The 20,667-nt window shown below is 50.3% G+C and overlaps 1 pseudogene; it reads right to left on the reverse strand.

Annotated features, from left to right (window-relative positions):
* Window positions 1-4,456: 4,456 nt before the first annotated feature.
* Window positions 4,457-7,671, reverse strand: LOC147689051 (uncharacterized; annotated as a pseudogene).
* Between the last annotated feature and the right edge of the window lie 12,996 nt (window positions 7,672-20,667).

The raw sequence follows: 20,667 nt of genomic DNA on the forward strand, positions 1-20,667 counted from the left end.
CTGCCCGGCCTACCCCCTTCCCCATATCTTCTGGCCGTTGTTCTCTTGAAAATGTATTTGAGTTCGTCATCAGCAAACGTGTTGTATTCTAGCAGTATTGATTGTATGTCACTTAGTAGTGCCGTGTCCCCAGTGTTCATGTAGCGCTGTTCCAGGTCTCGAAGCATCTCCTCCCTCCTGCTAAGTTGGTGACGAATGTCTTTCAGTATACCAGCAGATGTGTTAATGCACACGCCCCGTATTGTCGCTTTAAAAGCTTCCCACAGGAGGCACGGGTCCTCCGTGGTGGGGGCATTTAGTTCAAAGTAGTCGGTGATCGCTTTTTGGACTGTATCCACATAAAGCGGATCGCGCAAGGCCTGCGCGTTGAAGCGCCAGGTGTAGGGCGGTGGGACATAGTGTGGGATCCGTAACCGTAGGAGCACAGGACTGTGATCCGACAGCGTTCTCGGGAGATGCGTTATCTGTTCCACCCAGGTAAGAACGTCCTGTGTGGCTAGCCAGAAGTCTAGTCTGGACCAGCTCCTGTTCGCAGCATTGATGTGTGTGGCTACCTGCTCCCCCGGGTGTAGTATCCTCCACAGGTCACTGACGTGCAAGTCAGACATTTGTCAAGCAGCATTCCCCTCGCCTTGGTGTGTTGTTCAAGTGTGTGTGCTGCCCTGTCGAGCCCATCTCTGAGTGTGACGTTGAAATCCCCTCCCCATAGAACATTGTCCGCTTGAACACCAGCTACAATATGCCATAGCCTTTCAAAAAAACCTGCATCATCTACGTTCGGACCATACACATTCACAAGTGCCAATTTATGGTGTCTCGTCTCGCCTACCACTATTACATAGCGCCCCCCTGAGTCAGTGTGCGTGTCGGTGATTTTGAAGTGAGTCCCTTTTTTTATCAAAATGCTGACGCCACGGGAGTATGATGAGTAGTATGAGCCAGTGGCGGATTCTGCCGATTTGTTCCCCAGCCCGCGTGTGGAAGTGGGTGCCATGTGAGTTTCTTGTAGGAAGGCCACATCGACCTTAAGCCTGTCAAAGTACGCAAACATTTGCCTTTTCTTTTTCGGGTTCCCTAGCCCCCTGACATTCCATGTTATGAAGTTGAGTGTGTCAAAGCGCGCCATTAGCATGTGGTCCGGCGAAAATGTGCGCCGCGTGTTCTGTGCGGCCACCTATGAAACAGCGCATCCTTAACATTTGCAACGAAGGCAACAAAAGAGGTCGCAATGCTTCTCAGACACAGTGCAAACACAGTTATTACAATCAGCTTCCCCATCCCCCCACCTCCCACTTTAGAACCCAAACTTTGCCAAAGCCATTCCCCCCCGAACTTCAGAACTGTGAGTAAACTTTTCGTGGGGAACACCCTCCTGGGGGTGCCGCCCGAAGCACACATCTCCATCCACATAGTGGATGTGGACGGGCGCAATTTGCACACTATTATATCGTCAATGTTTACACCCTATCCTCCCCATCCCATCCCCGATCCCCCGCAGGCACTTAGTGACCATCATCATTCTTCTCACCCCCCCCAAAGAACAGGAACACTCGTAGGTGGTGCCAAGCACCCTCAATGTCAGTGTCTCGGGGCAACATAGTAAAGCCGCAGGTAGCTCATCGTGCTAGCCACCTTTCATTAGTCAGTGGAGGCCCAATGTTCCTGTGCAGGTTCTGGATTAACGTTACCACATAGTACTCACTGCGTTACCGCCCTGCACGACTCCCATCCATAGTCCGTCAGCAGTGGGAGTCCCAGTCTCGTGACGTGCCACGTTATGCTTCACCCAATTCGTAGTGTCCGTCATGTGTCGCCAACAGTGCTGAAGCAGTCCAAAGAGACACACGTTGAGCCATCGCGTTGTCAGTCGTTGTCGCTCATTCTGCCCGCGTTCTCCTGATTTTTCCGACGTTTGGTGAGGGTCTTGACGTATTCCTGTGCGGCTTGCACCGTCGTGAGGACCACCGGCTTACCATCCGTCAGGATTTTAAGTTTTGCAGGGTACAGCATCGCGTATCCAATGTCCAGCTCACGAAGTTTTTTCTTTACAGGAGCAAACTCCTTCCTGGCCTGTTGCACCGCCATGGTGTGGTCTGGGTAGAACTCCAGCGAGTTGCCCTGATGGGTAATGGCGCCCTTTTCCCTCGCCAGTCGGAGTATAGTGTCCCTGTCTCTGTAGTTGAGTACTCGGGCGATAATTATGCGAGGCGGAGCTCCTGGTTTCGGAGTGGGGGCCAGAGAGCGATGGGCACGTTCGATCAGGAAGACTTCAGAAAGGCTGCCAGCCCCAAAGATGTCCTTCAGCATGCCCTCCACGTACGTCTCCATCTTGCCCGTGTTGGTGGATTCCGGCAGGCCCGAGATGCGCACGTTGTTGCGGCGGGACCTCGCTTCCTGGTCCTCCACCTTCGCCTTCAGGGTTTCCAGGGTCCTCTCAAGGGCGCTGTGTGTTTTTTCGATGTCTCTGGGGTGATCCTCCACCGAGGAGATCCTGCGCTCCGCCTCCACCAGCCTCTCCTCGTGGTTCACCAGCTTGTTAGATAGAGAGTCCACCCGCGCCACGACACTGTCCATCTTGCCATTCATGTCGTGTAGACTCTGCTGGATAGCCCTTAATACCGCCTCCATGCCAGCGCCTTCCTCCAGTACCTGGTCTCCGTCAGTGTCTTGGGCAGCGCCCGTTTTCGTCGCTTGCTTCCTTGCTTCAAAGGGCAGCTTCGACTGCTGCTTGTCCGGCTTACCCATCTTGCCCGGGGGGTCAGCTGGGCTAGTGACTGGTGGGCTCGTTGGGATTGCTGGCCTGGTCGTTGTCCGTGTACGTCGTAGCAGTGCTCCAGTCGCCCTCCGCGTCGAAGCCCTACTCATTAGGCCATGCTCAGAGCCCGATAGTGGTGCAGGTCCGCCCAGTGCGCCATGCAGGAGTGTCCTGTGGCGGTGTATATGATGTAGGGTGCTCGCCGTGCCCCTGCACCTCCCTGGCCGTGTGGGGCGGTCTCGCGTGCACTTGCGGGTCTAGTTCGCGCCTTCAGGGCAGCGGTCAGCAGTGGCTAGCAGCTTCCAACTTGCGCGCTCTCCGCAGCTCACCCCAGCCGTTTCTCCTTCTGATGTGCCGCAGTAGCTGCACAAAGTAGTGGTTCCGCGCCTGATGGCACGTCGGTGCAGCAATATTGGGAGCTGGCAGCGCCTGGCGCAGGGTCTCCGAGTTTGCGTTTCACCGCCGCCGCCATTTTGGCCGCCGTGGAACGCACACTGTCCGCCGGGATTTCCGCATGTTTTACAGGCACCTCGTACCTGAAAGTCGCTGGTTCTAGCGTCCCACAGCTAGCGCGTCGAGGGGAGGTTTGTCCTGTGGCCGTCCAAGGGCGGCATCGCTGGGTTTTATCCGCGGTCATCTCGGTCGCGCGCCGCCATTTTGGGGAGCCGGTCCGCTCCGCAAGAGGTCATGCCGTTTTCTTCGGCGTGCAGTTTTATTCCCGGCCGTTATCGCCACAGTGTGGAGGCGAGTCCATCAGCCGTCCATTGCGCCGTTTTCCGCTGGAATCGGGACAGATCTGGGGCTAAGAGTTCCGATGAGATGCGCCCGTCCGGCGGAGCCGACTTAGTAGTCAGCCATCTCGCAGTGCGCCCTCTAGCGCCCCCCAATTATTAGTGACATTTCAACGAATATGAGTGACACTTTTCCCAAGCAAAAATCAAGCAATTAAACATACAGGGAAACATAAATATCTGAAATTGCACCCATTTGAGCACCAACAAACTCTAAGAAGTAATTAAAAATGTGCAAACATTCGTGACAAGAATTTTCAATTCTATTAAGGACACGGAGGCGAGGATTATGCTTTCTCTATTTCTTTACTACCAACAGCAGCCAATAGGAAAATAGTAAAGAAAAAAGCAGACTACAAATCCCATGAGCCCTTAGGCAACCATAGAGACTACATACTATATAAGCAACCATAGAGGACAACACTTCCTCTTTCTTTGTCCAGGAAATTGTAAACAGTCAAAGTCATTGAAAAAAAAAAATACCGCCGACCATCTGGAAGGAGAAGAGCCGAAGGCAACTGCAAAAAGGGCCAACAGGAAACACGTAACCATCCAAGAGCGAAGAGGCCGTATCAGGAAACACAGCAGAACCAAGATCCAAATGGTGGAAACACTGCTGGAAAGACCATGACGAGATTCATTTCTGGTCCGAACCTGAAAGAAAAAACAGAGCTGTAATACACAACTCCAAAACCCTGGAAGGTTGCATCACATAGGGTGGGGAAAAAAATCAATGCAAGAAACATTGCAGATCATGGCACAGCAAAGATGCAACATAAACAATGCAGTAGAATACAAATGGGTGGGATAATCCTGGCCTCCGTGTCCTTAATAGAATTGAAAATTCTTGTCACGAATGTTTGCAAATTTTTAATTCTATGGCAGGACAGGAGGCTCAGATTATGCTTGTTCAAAGCTTGTCCACCACAACAGAGGCAATATCCACAATGGGTTTGAAATAATACGTTTTAAACACAGTATCAGAAGACCAATCAGCCGTCTTCACAATGTCCTGCAAACTCACACCAACATGGAAAGCCTTAGAGGCCATGGCACCTCTCGCGAAATGAGCTCCAAAAATGGAGACATCAATTCCAGCCTCAGACATAAGCCATCGCACCCAACGAGCAAGAGTAGCTGGCGCCACAGGCTTAAAAGTCTTTTGCAAAGCAATCAACAACTGTCCAGACAAATCCTGACGAAAAGGAGCAGTACTCACCTCATAATCCTTTATGCACCGGACCACACATAACTGTGGGTTCTGAGGAAAAGCCGGATAAGTGACAGTAGACAGATTAGTCTTTGTACGTCTAGAAACCGTAAAGGTAACACCTTCCGGGGAAAAAGAATGGCCCTCGAGATCCAACGCGCGTACATCCGAGATACGCTTACAAGATACCAAGCATAAGAGCATGGTCAATTTTGCAGATAATTGCTTACGAGACAGAGAAGCGTTGGGAGGCCAAGCTTCCAGAAAACGTAAGACAATGGAGACATCCCAAAGAGCCACATACTTCGAACATGGCGGCTTAGCCATCCGAACACCACGAAGCAATTTAGAGATTAGATGATGTTCTCCAATAGGTTTCCTGTCGACAAAATCATGGCCCGCAGAGAGAGCGGAGCAAAAAGAATTGACAGTCCTGTAAGCAGAACCAGAAGAAGCGATGGAAGCAAGAAAATTAACAACTAAAGAGACATCTGCTGAAGCGGGATCCAGGTCTCGTTCAGAACGCCAATTACACCATCGTCGCCAAGCCGACGCATAACGCTTGCGCGTGTTGGGGGCCCAAGCTTCATTGATAAATCCCTCAGCGTCTCCAGATAAGCCAGGGACTTTCCAGCGTTCCCCGAAAGACGCCACGCCACTAGACGGAGCTGGCCCGACAGAATTAGAGGATGTGGACGGAGCAGAGGATCCAACAGCAGGTTCCACTTCGTTGGAAGCAGGAACGGAGTCGAGCAACTCATTTCCAGAAGGTCTGGAAACCACGCTTGAGCCCTCCAAAGAGGAGCTATCAGAATGATCTCCGATTGAAACTGTTTCGTTCTGGCCAAGACTCGCGGGATCATTGCGAACGGGGGAAAAGCATAGCAAAGCTGAGGAGGCCAAGTCTGGACAAAGGCATCCGTGGCAAGAGCCTCCGGATCCGGACGCCAGCTGTAAAACTTGGGCAGTTGAGCATTGAGGCGAGAGGCGAAGAGATCTATCCAAGGTCGACCCCAAAGGCGAGACAGATTCCGAAAGACACGGGGGTGAAGCCGCCAGTCACTGAAGTCCAGCAGATGGCGAGAGTTCCAGTCGGCCACTTGATTCTGGCGACCTGGGAGATACTCTGCAATAAGAGTGATCTTCCTCTGAAGGCAGAAATGCCAGAAATCCTTCGCAATCTCTGCTAACAGTTTGGACCGTGTTCCCCCCAGTTTGTTCACATACCTCACCGCTGAGATGTTGTCCATGCGGAGCAAAATGCAACAGCTGGAGGCCTGAGGTGCAAGGCTGCGGATCGCAAACGACCCCGCCAGAAGCTCTAGGCAGTTGATGTGAAGGGCTAGTTCGTCCTGAGACCAACGGCCGCCCGTCGCCATGTCTCCGCAACGGGCTCCCCAGCCCCACAGACTCGCATCCGATTCCAACACCAAATCTGGAGTCGAGCCGAACAGGGCCTTCCCGTTCCAAGCTTCCATGTGATGGAGCCACCACAGCATCTCTGACTTCGCGTCCTGCGACAGAGGAACAAGGTCTGAATACCGAAGACCCTTCTGCAAGTGTCGGATCTTGAGACGTTGCAGGGCCCGATAATGTAAGGGACCTGGGAAGATCGCCTGAATGGAAGAGGCCAATATTCCGACAATCCGAGCGATCAACCGCAAAGATACGTTCGATGCGGACAACAGTAACTTCAATTCCCTCTTGATAGACCTGACCTTCTGGGCAGGCAAGAGAAGCTGGCACGATATCGAGTCCACAAGGAAACCCAGAAACTCTATCGATTGAGTGGGATGTAATTGAGACTTTTGAGGATTCACTGGAAATCCGAGAGACTGGAGCAGATCGATAGTCCACGATAAATGGGAACGTAGTTGCAGCGGGCACTGAGCCATCAAAAGAATGTCGACAAGATAGACGATCAGCCGCACCCCGCGTGCTCGCAGCGATTCCATAACTGGTCTCAGGAGCTTCGTGAAGCACCATGGAGCGGACGATAGGCCGAACGGGAGAACCGTGTACTCGAACCACTCCCCCGACCAGTGGAACTGAAGAAAGCGGCGATGAGGCGGAAAGATTGGAACGGACAAGTAAGCGTCCTTCAAATCCAGGCGAACCATCCAGTCGCCCTCGCGAAGAAGATCCCTGAGAAGATGGATGCCCTCCATCTTGAAGTGGCGATAAACCACCCCGTTGTTGAACTCCTTGAGATTGAGCACAAGGCGAGAACCTCCCCCTTTCTTTTCCACCAGGAACACATTGCTGACAAACCCTGTGGATGTAGGGACGTCCGCACAATGGCCCCTTTGAGCAGAAGAGAATCGATTTCCTCGGAGATCACCTCTCGATCTCGTTGGGAAAAAACAAGGGGAGAAGGGACGGGACCCTGAAGGGGAGGGTGATAAAATTTGATGTGGAACCCCTGAACTGTCTGCAATATCCATGCATCGTTGGAGATCGTGCGCCAATTCTCTAGAAAAAATTGCACCCTGCCCCCCAGAACAACACTGTCGTAAGGAATCAGGCTCACCTGTAGAGGAGAAATCTTGGCGACCTCCCTGGTTTCCACAGTAGCCTCCTTTGTCGCCTTGACCATGACCTTTACGGGAGGGGTAGAAGGTCGTCTTGGAACCTGAGTATGAAGACTGTTGTTGTTGACGGTGACCGCCTCCACCCTGGTGGGACTGCTGGCCACGCTGCTGACCAGAACCTCGGCCGAACGAACATCCCCCAGAACGTCCGGCCCTGGCAAAAACCGGGCGGAACGCCCTGCGCAAGGAAGACTGCGCCTTGTCAAGGCCGCTAAAGGTCGCCACGAACGTTGTCAACTCCTTTAAAAATGGTTGACCAAACAGGAGACCTTGAGCCAGGGGACCCGACTCAGAAGTGGCAAGTTCAGACAAGCGGGGATCCATTTTCAACAGGATGGAACGTCTACGTTCGGTGGAAAGGGCACAGTTCGCGTTCCCCAGGAGACAGATAGCCCGTTGGGCCCAACCAATGAGCTCATCTGGATCGATGCCAGATGCCGATCCCTGAGCTTGATAACCCAGATCCAGGATCTTTGTCAGGGGGCCAAGAAGATCAAGCAACTTATCCTGACACAGGCGCCAAGAACGATCAATCCCTTTTTTGGGATCCTTAGTGAATTTTTTGAGATATGTCAAAATAGATGGATCGACCTCCGGAGTGTCAGCCAAGTTATCCGCTAACTCCGGGCGAGGTCACTCGGAGCGTAACCGAGACCGCACCTCTTGATCGAATGGTTCACGGATGTGTGCCTGGATGTAATCAGCAACTTCCGGAGCAGGGAACCAAGTCTTGGAATTGGGATGGATTATATCCGTTGGCTCAAACGTCAGGACAGGTGGATGGGAGGAAGCGCCAACAAAATGCTCTTTGCGAGACTTTTTAGCTGGGGGGGGACCAGGAAGACCAGAAGAAGAGGAGGAGGTGTCCTCCGTGTCCGGGGGAGGGGGGTGGGATTTTTTAGAGACAGTAGGTGCAGACAAGGACTTAGCCAATTTTATAAAGTCAGACTTATGGGGATTCTTTGGTGACTTAGAGGAGTACTTGGTAGAAGAGGACGGAATCCAGCCCTGTTGCTGAGCGTAATCGGTCAAATGGTGCTTCAGAGGTCCAATAGCGCGGACTAGCACTGTATTGACCGAATGCTGGACCCCCTGGTCAAGGGCATCGACCAAGTCGTATTCTAATGACTCTTCAGGCTCCTCATCGTAATAACATTCTTCAGTTTCCTCATATTCAGCCATGGTGTCAGGAAAAAAGGAAGTGCACACCACTGAGGAAATATATATATAAATATATATAGATACAAATAAGCCCACCAAAACAACAAGTAAAGGTCCAGGTGTATACCAAGGGACCCTGTCAGGGGGAGTGACAGCCCCAAGCAAGCCAAATAGGCAGAGCTAGAAACTCGACCAAATATCAACTAAATTGAGAGTGGAGGGACAGGCTTGCAGAAACAGCCACCCTAGGCAACGCCTCTATTAATTATCCAGCCCTTAACTCTGTCATTAGGTAAAGGGCGTCGTGAGGGACTCTCCGGCAGGCAGTGGGCTGAGGCACAACAACAAACGCCGCCTCTAAGCGTGTCCGGGCTCCGTGTGAGAGAAGGAGCGTAAACAAAGGCAACGCGCATGCGCGAAGCCTCGCCTGCTACTCCGGAAGAGGAGCAACGCGCAACACCAGCGCGCGAGCCTCAGAGCCCCGGTCCCGCTCCACTGAGAACGAAAACACAGGCACAACGCGCCCGTATTGTAAGAGAGGCAACACGCGCTCTCCGGAACCACAATTCAAAAAGACCACAATGCGCCAAAGCGAAAGAACGCTTGAAGCAGCAAAACACACGACGAAGCGGTAAGACGCTAAGCATGCAGCTGAAAAGCGGCGCACAATAACATTGGACAAAGCACAATGCAAAATTCAAACATGCAAATTGTAGGAAGTAAATTCAGAAAAGGACTTAACTGGCTGCGAAGCAGCAAAGAAAGAGAAAGTGTTGTTCTCTATGGTTGCTTATATAGTATGTAGTCTCTATGGTTGCCTAAGGGCTCATGGGATTTGTAGTCTGCTTTTTTCTTTACTATGTTCCTATTGGCTGCTGTTGGTAGTAAAGAAATAGAGAAAGCATAATCTGAGCCTCCTGTCCTGCCATAGAATTGAAGTAAACTGCACTAACGGCGGTGAGGGGTGCAAAAAGTGACGGCAAGCTACTCTGCAAATCAATGCTCTCTTGCTGAGTGGTGGCCTGAGTAAAAGCATCCATAAAAACTAAAAGTAAGCCAAACATAAGCAAATGCTCGACTTACGATATGTGTAGAGAGAAGAGCCAGTGTGGAAATCAGCATATTCAGGACAATGTCTGCAATTTAGCCGCCCATGATACCATCCCTAATACAAACAAAGTTATCCTCCAAACAAAGTGATAGTCAGCAAACTCGCCATAAACAACACAGGTGGAAACAATCGTTTTAAACATGCAGTGGAATTAATCCAGAAACATGTGACTGCAGGCTGAGCCAAGGAATTTAAGAAATACGTGACTCTCTTCAGTTATGCTATATCCATTCACCATGTTTACTACATGAAAATGAGACCAAGCACAATACAAAGGAAAAGTGATATTCACAATTGTAAGAAAGCCCAAAATACAGTGATTGCTGCCTAAATTATCAATAAATGATGACCTTAAACCTGATGGTGCAGAACCCTCACAATCTCAATTCAAAATATAAATGATGAAAATACTTCGGTAGTGCGTCAGACACAAATGTTTAAATGCACCCTTTCGTTGAAAACAAAACGAAAAAAGAAAAATGAAACAATGCCCCATGCATAATTATTCACCATTTGCTGTTGTATTAAGATGACTCCTGCTTATGCACAGAATACAACTCGATTTTTCCAGGAGGCCTCTGATGTTTCATAATATATGTACTGCGATTTCAAATGTTCAGGGTCATAACCAGGCGGGACAGAATGCGAATGAATGATGGTCGAATACGCTAAATTATTTTCTTACATGCTCATAGGCACGAATTTCAGGAACTAGACCCCAGCATGACCCTCGGCATGACTTGTAGTGCGCCCCCTGAGCCTCCAACAAATGAGCAGATGAATCATAATGTTCACAAACCTGCGAGGGGCAGTTAAGTGTGTCCCCCTGCGCAAACATGCGAAGGGCTGGATAGGTGAATGTTGAGAGTGTGGCTGGGACGCGATACATGTGTCGACTCCAAAATGAAAACTAAAACCCGCCTCCTACCTCATAGTCGACTTGTCCCACGGAAGTCTGCCAGAGACGGGCAAGCTAAGAAAATAAAACCTTGCGCCCGCCTCCTAGGAGGCCAACTACCCTGCATGCAGTAATCACAAGGGAAGCGCACCTTGAATACAACGACGACGATAAGCTGCAATAGACAACTTGGAAGTGCTGTTGATTGTTGTTTCATCAGGCTTCGCTGTGCTCCAGTTCACCATCTATTTAAGTTCCTGACACAGTCAGACACAGGCACGCTTTCTATAGCACAGTAAGTTCGCTGTTGAAGCTCCTTATTACAGCATGCCTGGTGGTGTTTGGGGTCCCTAATTTGTATATGCTGTCCACTATTCTAGTGGGCACCTTGCACCAGTCCAAACAACCCTTATTGATGGTAGGTTTAAAGACAGCCTATTTAGAAATCTATCCTAATGGTAGCTGTGGAGAGCAGCCTTCAGGCTAAGTCTTGAAGGAATGTAAAGCAGCTTGTTTTACCAGTCTATAATCTCATGAATGACCAAATGAAAGGAGGACCACACCAGGTATATATATAAAATATATGTATTTTTTCTAAACACATCACCCTAGTCTCTTTATGAGGGTAGAGGTAAAAGTACATTCAGTAAACTTATTTTGTACACAGTAAATTAGCACAATATACATTGAGCCCTAGGGGCGTACCAAAGCATATACTTAGAAGGTGGTATAAGAACCACGACTGACATAGATACAAGGCCTAGCGCCTTTAGAATCGCAGGGGCCACTATGAACCACCCAAGGTAGTGACACAGGGGACCCACGGGGGACGTGCGCCATGTCTAAACACAGCCGCAAATCACCAATAAATTCTAGGACGGAAAGTCGCGATTATAAAATTACAGATTAAGGACACTTAGAAGAGGACTTGGAGCAAACCCCTTTAGAACTAGGAGGTTCTAGAGTCAACACCTATGGGAGCACCGGAGTACTCGAGTTACCTCACCCAGGGAAGCTGGGTGCATAGGCGACTTTTCGTGTCAGGTTTCATCGTCGATTTCAATGGCAAGCTGCTGAAGAATGCTGAAGGCGGACAAGTGGAAAGTGTCCGGGTGGATCCAAGGGTGGATCGGAGATCTGAAGAACCTGAAAGCAGAGGGGACATTGTTTGGGTCACTAGCCAGTGACCAGGAAGGTGATGAACAGATGCTTACCGATGTCGGGTGATTTAAGGTGAAGAAGGTGAAGCTTTACTGTTCAGCCACGAGGACCAGGAGGTGTCGAGGATGACCAGTAACTGGATTTGAGCTGTCCCACTAAGGATGTCGAGTGCTGCGTTGTCGGTTTCCGGATCAGACCCAACAAGCCTTGGCAACAACAACCCACGCAGAAAGCAAAGATTGGCTTTGGTGAAGACCAGCAAGGTCTGAGGGACTCACCCTTTGAAGGGGAGTCAGGGCATGTCTGGTGCAACCAGGGAAGCCAAAGAAACAGGAGAGTTACATTCGTGGGGACCCACCAGTCGACAGACTAGGGATCGCGAAGGGCCCTCGAGCGGAAATGCTAGAAGCAGGCTCGTGGAACACTCGTGGAGTGTAGACCCACAATCTTTGGTGCAAATGGTGCTCAGGCGTGGACTACAAGCAGCCCAACGCGCAGCTTCTGGAAGCCCGGGAAGTCGATGCACTTGCAAATATGACGTGTCCAAGAGTTCCGGTCCCACGTCACTCGTGAGGGCAGAGGGTCTCAGCTTTGCTGGGATCTTGTGTTGGCCTGGAGAAGTCTGGAAATCTGTGTCCTGAGTCCCAAATCCATCGGGTTCCAGTGGGAGCCTTGGAAATGCAGACAGGCAAGATGCTTCTTTGGTGCCTGTTTGAACAGGGGAGTGGCTCCTTGACCCCAAGGGAGATTCTTCTGTCTTCTAGTCGATGTAGAATGTCGAAGTTCCAGGATATATGTTACAGAGTTTCGTCCAGGTGTAATCTGAAGTCCTAAGGACTGGGATCCCATATTTATAACTAAGTTAGGGGGTTGAACATACTCTAGGGACTCACCTATGGGAGGTTCCAGGGAGGTGGGTGGTTACACCCCTTTCACTTTGTCCAGTTTCACGCCAGAGCAGGGGCTGAGTGCCCCTGCAACTGGTTTGAACTGGGGTATGCACAAGGACACCAAGTGTGCCCCCAGCACTGACAGAAAAGCATTCTATGAAGGCACCAACCCAGCCCCAATACACTAAAGCCTGTCTGGGAGGTGGTTACTGTAGGAGAGTAGGGTCTGCTATCCTATGGTCACCCCAAATTTTTGCTTTTTGCTTCACTGGTTTATGACTTAATGTGGCTGTGGGCCTGCTAATCAGACCCACAGCCTGCTGTTCTCTCTCTAAATTATTGCCCATGCACTCTAGGTGCATTACGAATTGGAACTGGTTCACCTTACTGGCCCCTGTAACAGTGTACCCTAGGTACCCAGGGCATAGGTGTTTCCAAGGCCTACCAGGGGCTGAAGCATGTATGGTGCCATCCCTGGCCTGGCCTCCATATTTGACACAACTGGCTGATCACTCAGATGGGGCAAGTTGGTGTAATCACCTCTTGCTTAGGTGTAGTATATCTATACCTAACCTAAACTGGACACATATGTTCCTATCAGCCACTCCTATGGAAGGCCTCATCAATCCTGGAGGCAGAGTGCTTGGAAATATGTGAGATGGTGCTCTAGCATGAGCTGAGCCTGTCTGCAGCTGTCGGGAACAACTCCCTTAGCTGTTCCGGGATATTGCCATACCATATACTCTTAAGTGCATTATAATCCTCCCGGTTATATGCTAACTTTGGTTTGGCTTTATCAAAACATGTCGAGTAAGGTGTCATACGATTTGGAATACTATCCCCTCGACAGTTCTGTCAACGGGGATAGCATTCCACCCTTCTAGAGGGACACGACATGTACATAGCCTTAACCCCGGTTAAAGTTAACCAGAGCCTCAGCATCACAAAAGGGATGCAGCCACCACAGACACAAGTCTGACCTCCTGCTGCTGGGAGTCCTACCAGCGAGGGAGGCTTGGACAAAGGGTTTCCTGCCTTGGGAGGTGCGAGCACCACCCCAGACAGGATTTTGTGTATTGGGTAGGACAGGGCTGAATAGAATCAGACATGCCCGGGGCACACAAGGTGTCCCCGTGCATAAGCCAGTCCAAACCGGTTCTGGGACTTTCCAGACCCAGGCCTGGTGAGGAGCTGGACAAAGGAAAGGGGGTGTAACTGCCCCCTTCCTGGTCCCACCCAGAGGAGGGACCTAGCAGGTGATCCACCCCTCAGATTGGGAATAAGAGTGGGAGCAGTGCCATAGCTGCACAGAAGACTGAAGAGCATCTCCCTTGTGGCCTAGGAGTGGCCACCCTGTGAACACAGGCACCATCCAGTAACTCGACGTCTGCTTTGCCGCCGCCTACCGTCGGAACCCGAGCCCAGAGCCTGACAAGACCCAGACTCCCAGACTTCTCACAGCCCGATCCACAGTCCCTGCAAAGAAGGGACCCGTGGAGGCACCGAGAGACGTGGGACCGGACCTCTTGAAAGACCCCGAGAAGCTGACTGCGCAGCACCCGAGGCACCCTCGATGCTGTGCTTTGGAGATTGAGAATCCCTACAACCGAGCAGCCATTGCACCGAAGATCAGCCCCCCAGCATCTCCACGATCTGCGTGGGGCCCTTTTGCATTGTGCCACTCGACGCGCCATCCCGGCCACTTGCCACATGGTCAGTGGCCATCTTGGCGACGAAACCTACAATCTACACTGCGGGTCTGTTTGCTCCAGACTTGCCCTTGCTCCTGTAAAAGGGAGCACCCGCTCTGACCTTGCTGGTCCGAGTGATAAGCCTTTTTCGATTCCTGCGTGGCTTGCATTAGCCAAGGCCTGTTTGCTCTGATCAAGTTGCTGACACCGCCATCAGCTAGAGCCTTTGTGGGACAGCTTGTGACCAAAGCCTGGACATCCTCGACCTCCTCGACCTCCTCGTGTCCATGTGGCTGCAGAGAGAAGCTACACCTCATCGCCTGTTTGCACCCGACATCGCCTGCTTCCAATCTGGTTCCACGGTAGTCACTGGCTAGTGACTTTGAACATTGTCCCCTCTGCTTTCAGGTCTTCACCACCTCAGATCCACCCTTGGATCCACCTGAACTCTTCACATCGAGCCGCCTGCAGCATCTTCAGCTCCAAGCACCATCGACCTGCGTGATGAAACCCGACACTACTTCGCACCTGTGCACCCGCTTCCTGTGGGTGAGGTAACTCAACAACGCCAGTGTTCCTACACTGGTACACACCTCTAGTGTCTGTGTCTAAAGTTTCACTCCTCTAGGTCACTCGGAAGGTTCCTAAAACACTAAATTTGTAACTTTTACGCACCATAGACAATGCATTGGTGAATGCGTGCACTTTAAACACTGCACCCGAGTCCCGCGGGCCTTTCCCGACTTAGTCACTGCTAGCCCCGATCAGCTCCAGCGATTCCCAAGGCCCTAGGTCTATTTCCTTTTCGATTGGTATCTCTTATACCACTTTCTTAGTATATGGTTTAGGTGGCCCCTAGGGCTCATCCATATTGTGCAACTTTTGTGTATTTTAACTGTGTTTTGTTTTAACGCTTGTGCTTCTGTGCTCATAAAGAGTATAGGGGATTTTTGTAGTTAATAAATATATATATATTTTCAATATATATCTGTGTGGTGTCCTTTCATTGGTATTCAAGGGGGTTGTATATGGTAAAACAGCTTGCTTCACATGCCTTTCAGAGTTTAGCCTAAGACTGCTTTGCCCACGCTACCACTAGGATAGCTGGTCTATAAGGTTGACTTACAACCAATCATCATACGGGTTGCTTGGCATGGTACAAGGTGATCACTAGAACTAGTGAGCATCACATACCAGGCCAACTTCTCACATTGGTGAGCAGCGGATTGGGATCTGAGCTTGCTGTTTGTTTTACCATTTCAATCTTTGAGAGTATCATTTGAAAGATCATACAGGTACCTGCTAGGTACATATAAAACAAGACTAGTATACTTAAGTTCTACTAAACTTAGTTGTTGTAGAGGATAGGGAGTAGCACACCCTGACTACAACTACTAGATAGGTTTAGTAGGTAAACACCAGTGTAGGTAGATTGCAACATATCCACCCACACTAGAGCAATGTCTGGAGCAGAGGGTTCTACTGGGAATGTCTGTTGAGAGTGACCCTCCAAGGGCACCATCCAAATTTGCTATATTCTCCTTTAAGGAACTAAGGCAGCTTTGTGCCTTAAGAGGTCTTAGGACAGGGCCTACCCCTACTACAGACCACCTTAGAGAGCTCTTAGACCAGTCTGAGACTCTAAAGACCTCTAAAGCAAACCCCACAGGGAATGCTGAGGCTCTCCCACTGAAGATGACAATATATCCCTGTCCCTGTAGTCCAGTTAGATGAGGATGACCAAGTCACTGGAGATTAAGCATGAGCGTGAAATCAGTTACGCTCGCGGATTTTGCGGATTTTCGGGAAATACGCAATCCGGGAATTTTGCGGATTTCCCGCAAAATCCGCAAGAAAAAATCCGCGAACGGAACGGGTTCAAAAGTTGAACCCACACTCATTTAACTATTTTACAATGGCACCAGCAAGCTGCCAGCGCCGTTGTAAAATAGTTACAAAGTTAGCTTGCACAGGAACCACTAGATAAAACGAAGCAGGTGCTTCCTGTGCAAGCTAACTTTGTAACTATTTTACAACGGCGCTAGCAGCTTGCTGGCGCCATTGTAAAATAGTTACAGGGCAGCACAGCCTTACAGGTCACTCAAGGGACCCTGGGCCCTGCGCCCTTCAGGGCGATTGCATAGTAACACACACATGGTCGCTCGAACTAGTTAATGCTCAAAATCAGTGACTCATTCATTAGCCCAAAAACAATCATGTGCCTCTTCCCAAATGTACCGCGGAAAATCAGCTGTGATGCTGGATAGAGGCCTTTGCATCCTTGACTTTCACGAGCGCAATACCCGTGCTGTTCCTGTGACCAGGAGCTTCTTTTTCTTCATCTGCTGAACCGATCTTTCTCTGACCTTTTATACATACAAGAGGCATGTGAACTCGCATGGAAGCACCCCCCCCACCACAAAATCCGCAAATCATGGTCGCTCGAACTAGTTAATGCTCAAATTCAGTGACTCATTCATTAGCCCAAAAACAATCATGAGCGTCTTCGAGGCTGGACAGGTGTGCCCCTTCCCAAATCTACCGTGGAAAATCAGCTGTGATGCTGGGTAGAGGCCTTTGCATCCTTGACTTTCATGAGCGCAATCCCCGTGCTGTTCCTGTGACCAGGAGCTTCTTTCTCTTCGTGTTCGCACGGGTTGCTGCAAGTTCGCACGCATTTTGTACAATTTCGCAATTTGCGAAATTGTACAAAACCCTCGCGAACTTGCAGAAACCCGTGCGCACATAAAAAAAAAAATCCGCAAATTCACGAGAATTCGCGGATTTTGCGGATTGCGAGTTCGCAAATCCGCAAAATCCGCGAACGCGAGATCCGCAAAATTTACCCATGCTTACTGGAGATACTCAGCCTGAGGAGGAGGGGGAAGAAGAGGAGACAGAAGGGGAGAACAGTGATTCTCCCGTAGTGCCTTAAGGACACCGAGCCATCAATGGAGTTGTTTACTTTTCCCTTCTTTGTGTCAACTGGTGCAGAAGCGGTACCCCAAGGTCGGTGAAGTCTTTGCAGTCACTGAGACTTCAGAACAGAAGGTAAGCTCTACTTCAAGCCCTTGGAGATACTCAACACAAGTAAAGAGAGTTCAGTCCGGTCCTTTCACTGCCCAAGGCAGAGGCAGCAACTGAAGGCCAACCCAACAAAGCAACAACACTGCAAAGAGGCAGTACTCCTCCTGGCAGCTCTTCCAGCTCTTCTTCCTGGCAGGCTCCTTGATTCCAGTGAGTTCTAAAGTCTGGGCCCCAGTATTTGTACTCGAAATTCCTTTGCTCTCTCAGGCAGAGAGTATCTGCCTAAGTCCAAACCAGTTTGGTCCTCTCTGGCCCAGGTTCCCAGCAGGAGGCGGAGATGGCATTGTCTAAAGCAGACCAGACCCACTGAGGTGCAAGGGAATCTCTTCCCACCTCTTTAAATGCAGCCCAGGTCTATTCAGCCCAGCCCAGACTCATCCAGGAACAGCGGGACACACCTTGACTCCCCAGTAGCTGTCTGAAGAGAATGCACATCCCCAGCAACTGTCACTCCAAGACAGACAGTCAATCCACTAACATAGCAGAGGCACTAAGCTAAGCAAGAAAATACCTACTTTTCTATAAGTGGTATGTTCAAACAAAGAACATAAAAATCTTTACTAAAAGATGTGTTTTTAGGGGTGTGGTCAAGATGGCGACCTAAGAGGATGCTGATTCCAGTGGCTCCCCGTTCCGTGCTCCCCTCGCCGGCCACATTCTACTTCAAACTCCCCCATCAGCACACAGGGTTAGCGGGCAGACAAGCACATACCTGTCACCTGGTCTGCTGGTGCTTTTAAAGGTCGGGAGCGGCGGTGGCGATCTTGAAAGGTTCAACTCCAGACATCACGAATTTGAACCCTGACTGGGAGAGCGCCGGTGCACTCGAGAGTGGGGTCAGAGAAGGAGCCTCTGAACTTGTGGAGTCTGGGGAGCCAGCCAGCGTAGGGTTGCCCGCACCTGAGAGCTGCTTGATCACAGCTGTAGAGACCTCGTGGAGCAGCGAGTACCCGATCGCTGCCCCTGCGACAGCGAGCGGGAGGAGGGCCGCAAAAATTGAGACAGGGGCAGAGGGGCCTACACCTCAGGACCTGAGGTCCGGGTGCTGCCCCTGAAGTTCACCCGCGGAACACCATCATCCAGTGTACTGGAGGGGAGCGGCGCCTGTAGCTGGAGTGAGCAGAGAGGAAGCACTTTGGGCGCCCGATCTTCAGATTATCTGGGGGCTCAGGATCAACAGCGGCGGCCCTAAAGAGCCTGACCCCACGCAAGCAAACTAAGGGCGCGGGTTCAGAGGTCTAAGATCACCACTATCCAGGACAACAAAGGGCGGGAGCTCCAAGAGGACGTTAAAATTGTGGAAGCCTTTCGGGCCTTCTATGCCGAGTTATACAGCGCAGATCTCTCACTAGATAAAGGCGAGGCAGATTATTTGAACGAGGCGGCGGTAACAGCGCTCAATGAAGCCGGTGCAACTTCATTAGATGGACCTATCAGGACAGAGGAAGTGATAGCAGTGATTTTACACCTAAAGCCCCTGAAAGCGCCGGGGCCGGACGGCTTCACAGCCAGCTTCTATGAAGCATTTTGTCCCCTACCTGGTGCCCCTCTTGAATACGTTATTTAATACCTTCCAAGGGCCGGGCTCCACACCCAGACATTCTTGGGGCCGATGTCCTAGTACTGCAGAAGCCGGGTAAAGCTGTTATTCAATGCGCCAATCTCCAGGCCCATATATCTTCTCAATCTCGATCTCAAACTCTTTACGGGGATCTTAGCAACTAGATTAGGACCATGCTTACCTGGCATAATAGAGCCAGACCAATCGGGATTTATCCCAAATAGGCAATGCAGCGACAACACCAAACGACTTCTACATGTCATAGACAAAGACAACTACAATGACTCTGATGCAGTGCTCCTCTCTGTCGACGCTGAAAAAGCGTTTGACAGAGTGGACTGGGGCTTCCTGGACAAGACGCTCATACGATTCAGTATAGGTGATCCCTTCAGAGCCAGGGTTTCCAGCTGCTATGATGCGCCCCGGGCATCTGTCCGATTCAACCACATCGGTTCACAACCGTTTGACATCAGACTGGGCACTAGGCAGGGGTGCCCCCTCTCGCCTTTACTGTTTGCGCTATACATAGAGCCGCTTGAACAAAGAATCAGGGACAACCCGTATATAACTGGCATCACATTCGGGGGCGTACCGCAAGCCATAAGCCTTTACGCAGATGATATCTTGGCGGCCCTGGATAACCCCAAACAGTCCGTGTCAGCCTTCCTGAAAGAAATGGAGGTTTTTGGGAAGATATCAGGCTTCAAAATGAATGTGGGTAAGTCCATGATCCTTTCTTTGGACCACAATGCTCGCAGGGCCACTAGCGGAACATTGACGTACGGGGGATTGGCTTCTCGCACCTCAATCACTTACCTCGGAATCACCCTGACACCAAGTACAACGTAGACTGTTGACCGAAACTACTCAGCTCTCTACTCCCAAATCCAGGGAGATCTAAGAAAATGGAGACAACAACCACTTTGACTGCTGGGTCTCGTAGGGGACAAACTAAATACACTGTAATCCACCACCAGGACATGTCATACACATCAGTACATGTCCGACCTTTAACATACACAGCACCCTGCTCACAGGGGTACCTTGAGCCTACCTTAGGGGGTGACATACATGTATGAAAAGGGAAGATTAGGGCCTGGCAAGTGCGTGCACTTGCCATGTCGACATGGCAGTTGAAAACAGCGCACAGACACTTTAGCAGCAGGTCAGGGCGGCTTCGGTGGGTGGCACAATCAGTGCAGCTGACCCACTAGCAGCTTTTGATATACAGGCCCTGGCACTCTTAGTACACTTTACTGCGGACATACTAGTAAACAAAATATGCCAATCATGGAAACACCAATATGTAACACAGTTTACAAAAGTAGCACTTGCACTTTAACACTGAACAGAAGGGAGAAAGTGCACATAGACATAAAACCAGCAAAAACAGAGTCACAACCGGGAGGTCAGAAAGCAAAAAGCCAGGGGAAACACGCCAAAAGATGCAAGGTCTAACAAAGTGACTTTTTGGATCTCTAGTTACCACAGCATCCAACCACAGTACGATATAATTATTAACCTACAGTGCAAAATGCAAACTGAAGAATAGACTACCGACTGGTGTCTATGGACCTGATATCCTAGATTAGGCACCCTTGCATTCAACTCAGATCCTTATCAGACAACTCCCCACTAGTTCTGGTACAGGACTGTAAGCAAGGTACCTGACATACTGGAACTTGGAGATCTAAACCAGAATTTTAATTAGATGTCTCTTCCAGGAATGAGCAGTGTGAAGCAATCACTGAACACTCGAC

Source organism: Lissotriton vulgaris, chromosome 10, assembly GCF_964263255.1.
Source record: "Lissotriton vulgaris chromosome 10, aLisVul1.2, whole genome shotgun sequence".
NCBI classification, from domain to species: Eukaryota; Metazoa; Chordata; class Amphibia; order Caudata; family Salamandridae; genus Lissotriton; species Lissotriton vulgaris.